Genomic DNA, 5,343 nt, shown 5'->3' with positions numbered 1-5,343 from the left:
TCCGTAGCGGCGTCATCGGCGCGCTTTTAAACCAGCAGCTCATCCAACCCAATTACAGCCCGTCCTGACAGACTTGGGCATCTTTTTACGTGCAGTCTGTAATTTCAGACTGTAAAAATAACACTTAATCAACGTGTGCGTTTGTGATAAGCATATCCTACATGGGGTTTTGAAAACGTTTATTCCCACTTTGCTACGACCAACGCCTCATTATACTGCTCTCCCACTGTACATACCGTACATGTAATACCAGGGTAATCATACAAAGTCATGTCCCTTGACAGTTTTGGGTATAATGGAAAGTCAGGGTTATACTTTTTAGCTGAAAATGGATCCCAAATGTTACCTCACTTTGTCAAAATTAAAGTTCACTGCATTGTATGTTTAGTAGGACTCAATATGATGATTTAACCATGTGTCTCTTTACATTAGCTTTATGTCCTCATACTATGGAGTCCCACAGACTCCACTGCTGTACTTCACGTGTAAAAACAAACCACAGCTTATAGGGATTTAAAATATTTAGCTTTGTGCTGTCACAACTGACAGTTTAAATTAAAATTGATGCAGCAGAGATATCTTTTTATTCTATGCATTCTTCTTCCTTGTCAAAACATGGTGCCTACATTACCCACAATACAATGCAACAGCTGACAGTTCTGTCAGAGATTCTGGTGTAACAGCTAATGTAGCCTTGAGCCGCAAGCCTCAGGCAGAGATGAGGAATGGGCTGCAGAAGTCTGGTAAGCTCACTTCTTTCAACACCGCCAGATTTCTTTTCGTTTTCAAGCTTCTTCAAATATCTTCATCACCTCCACCTGACCGACACTGACTCGAGTGACATCACTTGAGGCAATCTACCAGCTTTAGTCCCTCTGTGGCCATGCGAACATGTTTCACAATGGTTTCACAAAATGCTAATATTTGTGAATTAGCACTAAAGTATTGGTGAGGCTGGTGGAAAAAGTTGTTAATTTTGCAGGTAGAAAAAGTGACATTTTTACCTGATGGTGGAGTGGAAAAGTCAGGACATAAAAGTTTTTACAAGTCATGCTGTGGTGACTGCAATTTATCCAACCTTTGTCACAAACTGGACTTGTGCATTTGATGAAGGTGACAAAATATAGAAATTGTTTTATATGTTATCCCCAATTTTCCAGCTGGGGTCTCAGACTCTTAGCAGTTCAAAACTGTGTTTATAAGCAATTATCATTCAATTAGAAACAATGTTAATTACATTTTTGAGCTGTTAAAGAGGGCGCTCGGACTACAAAACCAACAACAAACTAACAAACAAATAATTGAAATCAGCCCTCTAAGTTGAGTTGAGTCTTGATTTTGTGTTCTCTATAATTCAAAAGACAACAGCACAAAGGCTTTCAGAAGAATTTACAACATGTTACTGAACATGTTAAAATTGCATCAAAGCAACATGGAAAAGTGATTATTTGGGATTTTAAAGAGGAAACCACCAGTGCCACTACCAAAGCTACATTTAACATTTGCCAATATATGTTTCCCAAAAATATTGTACCCCTCCCCCTCCCCTCTTCTCTTTCTTGGGTGAGGTTTTTCTAAACACCCCAACTAGCCTCTTAAGTAAAACACCCAAAACTGAAATTGTGCAGTTATGTAGTTGTAGGCTCACGTAAAAATACATCTTGGGTGTAATGTGTACTTGTCTTGAGCTACTACTTTTTACATCTTTGATGCTTGTTTTAGTTTTTTTGTGTGAGATTCATTCAGAGAGGGTGTGTGAAATGTGAGAATAAACCAAAGAAAAACAGTCTTAACTCCCCCCAAAACCCACTCAAGCCACATGTTTGTTTTTCTGGTTACACTGAGGAATCATTTTCCATGTTTAGGCAAAACTGAATGACTTTATAAAATCAAAGCACTTCACAGGTAACAATAACTTTACTAAAGGGAAGGAAAGTTCAAACCTAAATGCAAACTAGGCATCTACTCAGTCTTAACACCAAGTTCAATGGACCATCAAACTGAAACTGAGTTACTTCCTGCAGTCCCATCTTAATCTTTAACATTTCTTTATAGCTCCCAAACAGCATATCATGTACATCCAGTTTCTCCAAACAGCTTGTGCAGCATAATCCATGTACAATATTCACCAGAGTATATTTTCTGTACAGTGTACAATCATTACCAGTATGAGGCAGTGATAGAAGATGTACGCAATACCACATTGGCTACAAGTCAAAGTCAAGGACTGAAAATGTTGTTTAAGTAAAATTATGTATGTACTGTTACTAAAATGTATTTGAAGTATCAAAAGTAAAAGTACTGTTCCCAGTGAGTGACTATCATATAGAATATTATTATATTGTTGATGAATCAATGTGTAAGCAGCATTTTAATGTTGTAACTGGTGAAGCTATTCTTCAATATTTTTTACGCTGTTAGATAGTTTAATATATAACATCGCATGTTATTTTATCAACTGATCATTTGTTTTGTATGTAAAATCTTAATCTGTAAATTAGACGAATGTAGTGGAGAAAAAAGTACCATATTTGCCTATGAACTATGGAGTTCATAGATAAATGATATTTGATTAACTGAAAAAAGACTGATCTGTGTTAAGAAATAAAACAGCGTAGAGCTGATTTGGTGTGTTTGATGGTTGCAGAAACTTCACCAGCACTTTGTGACTGACTGACTTTCGCGGGTGAGTCGACAACAGCTGATCTTGACGTAAGATCTTTTTTTGTGCTGTTGAACTGTGAACTTTTTAGCCAAAATGGACAAGAAGCTCTTCAAGTGCCCAGGGGGAAAAAACAAAACAGAAAAATGAACATCTGCAGTTCCTCTATCATAACTTTGCAAACAATGCATCTGTATGTGAAATGATCAGCAGGAAGAAACCTGATAATTTTGGTTACCTAATTACCTTTCCTTTATCGCCATTATAAGGGTAGAATTTCAGTTTTTTGATGAGTGTGTATCTTCTGATAACTTGTAGCGATTTATTACACTTGTATGGCCCCCCACCAGAATTACATCTACTGAAGTACAGAATTACTCGTCGTCTTCTTCAATAGTTGTTGAGGTTGGAGACTTGGTGTTATAATTTTGTTCCTAACTTGCAGGACTGAACCACCCGGTTGGTCCCAGGATGATTTATGTGTATTTTTCTGACTTCTCTTCAATTTCTGTTTTTTTCATGTTGAATACTGGATAATTTTACCTCTTAGTGTCTCTAAAAGTCCTTAAAATGAAACAGTCATCCCTTGACTGAGTTGCTCAGAACTAATCCTCACGCATTGGTTGGGAACCACGGGTGTAAATGTGACTATGAGGGTCAGTTTGCAGAACAGTTCAAACTGACAAGAGAAGGCACAACCACAGGAACACTGACTATTCACACAGCAAAGCTGTCACACTCGGCTGTTTATTTCTGTGCTGCCAGTACACAGTGATGCGGTTTAATGCCACTCCCTCACTAAAACTCTGTTTTAGCATTTGCATTTGCACAGGAGGCAGTCTCTCTCGATACTCTCACTGAAGGAGGCCCTTTCTCCTGCAGCAGAGCAAACCTGGGAGATGGCTCAAGCTGTGATCGGATTACTTCTCATCTTGCTGCCAGTGCCATGTAATGAAATTAACTGCAAAAATAACAATTGGCCTACTTGTCTTGTTTATTTGTTACAGCAATTATAAAGTAGTTTTGTTCCCTGCATGGCTTCTATATCATCTGTTCTTAAAATGTGTTTTTCCCACAGGTCGAGCCAAGAGTGTGATGTTTCAGCAATCTCATCCAATAATAATCAACGAAAATGCCAGGGTGGATTTTAAATGCAGCCACAATGATAGCGATCTTGATGTAATGCTCTGGTACCAGCAAACAGAGATCGGTCTGATGAATTTAATTGCATACAACTTTGTCAGCAGTGAACCAAACTATGAGAAGCAGTTTGAAGGCCGGTTTGAGATTATAAGAAGAGACATCCAAACAGGAGGTCTGAACATTAGTAGTGTGACTCCATCAGACTCAGCTGTGTATTTCTGCGCTGCCAGTACACAGTGATGTGGTTTAATGTCACCCCATCACTAAAAACCATGTTCTCTTTATTCTCCGTTGTTTTCCAGTTTAAAACCTGAGAGGCAGGCTGGTGGAATTTGCCTCAATGCAGTTACTGGACACCTGTGAGAAAGTTGACTTGTTATTCTTTGGATTTTTGTTTTTCCCTGTGACTGATAATCTATAAATAAATTAATCAGTCAGCTATTATAGCTATGCACAATGCAGGTCAGATTGTTAGTTACTATGTACCGTTATTTCACAATCAGAATCAGAAGGAGCTTTATTGCCAAGTAGTGTTTTACACATACGAGGAATTTGCTGTGGTGATCAGGTGCTACACGTAGACAATCATACAGTCAACATAAATAAATGTAGAAATATAATAAATGAGTGCTACTAATGTGGCTGCAGTGACTTGGACTCTTTTTGAGGTGTCATGGGACAAATTCAGTGACATACCTGTGATGTGATGGATGTAGACTTATTCATAATCCGGCCACAGTTACCTACACAATACTAACACTCTCGCACTATTTCTACATACATTTTCACACTTAAAAGGTATAAGAGACACATCCAATAAGGCTGTACAGTAAGGTCATTAAGTCATTTCAAAAACATCCAACTTTTGCTTTAAGTTGAAGATTTTTAAATTATTTCTTTCATTTTTGTCCTTGAAACAAAGATATTTATAACTTTTGTTAAAAAGGTAAACCATCAACCTATCCATGGTCAACCTCTTATCCTGTGTACAGGGTCAACATATGAAAAGGCAATAAAATTTATTCAGATTCAATAAGAAGATAACGTTTTAATTATTGGGCTCAGTAAAAACCCAACCAAATTTTAGTCTTAGATTTTGCGTAGGCCATAGAAATCACAATGTTGTACATGATGCAAAAGGACTTGAACAAAAGTGATTGTCAGTTTCAGAAAAGTGCTCAGGATTTAAACATTCTGAACATTAGCACTGATTTATTTGGGTACATAAATAATACACATTAAGCCATATTTGTTTCACACATTTCTTTGTTTTCTGCTTTTCTATGTCCTGTGACCCGGTGTGGAGGGAGGCAACTTGAAGTCTCAAGTCTCACAAGGTTGAAGTCAGGAAGGGATAATCAAGTATTTTTAGCACACCAAACAGAGGTGACCACCCACTTCTTCTGGTCTCTGTATATCTAAAAAAAAATATCCGATGGTTGTTACCAAATAAAAATCTTTACAGGGTAGTGCAGCCTAGCCTCCAGGCATGTTTTTGTTTTAATTATATGAGCACAATACCTTATGCACCATCTTTG

At 37.6% G+C, this 5,343-nt stretch overlaps 1 long non-coding RNA gene across 1 annotated transcript; it reads left to right on the top strand.

Annotated features, from left to right (window-relative positions):
- The first annotated feature begins 3,486 nt into the window (after positions 1-3,486).
- LOC119910736 lies at positions 3,487-3,790 on the top strand. Its single transcript, XR_005445697.1, has 2 exons — positions 3,487-3,610; positions 3,741-3,790. It is a non-coding gene; the product is annotated as an uncharacterized LOC119910736 (long non-coding RNA).
- The last annotated feature ends 1,553 nt before the right edge of the window (positions 3,791-5,343 follow it).

This window comes from Micropterus salmoides, unplaced genomic scaffold (genome assembly GCF_014851395.1).
Source record: "Micropterus salmoides isolate LMB-PRFRI ecotype aquatic unplaced genomic scaffold, ASM1485139v1 Ms_hic_scaffold_19, whole genome shotgun sequence".
Taxonomy (NCBI): Eukaryota; Metazoa; Chordata; class Actinopteri; order Centrarchiformes; family Centrarchidae; genus Micropterus; species Micropterus salmoides.
Note: the sequence above shows the minus strand (reverse complement) of the source record. Positions and strands in the feature narration are given on the sequence as shown.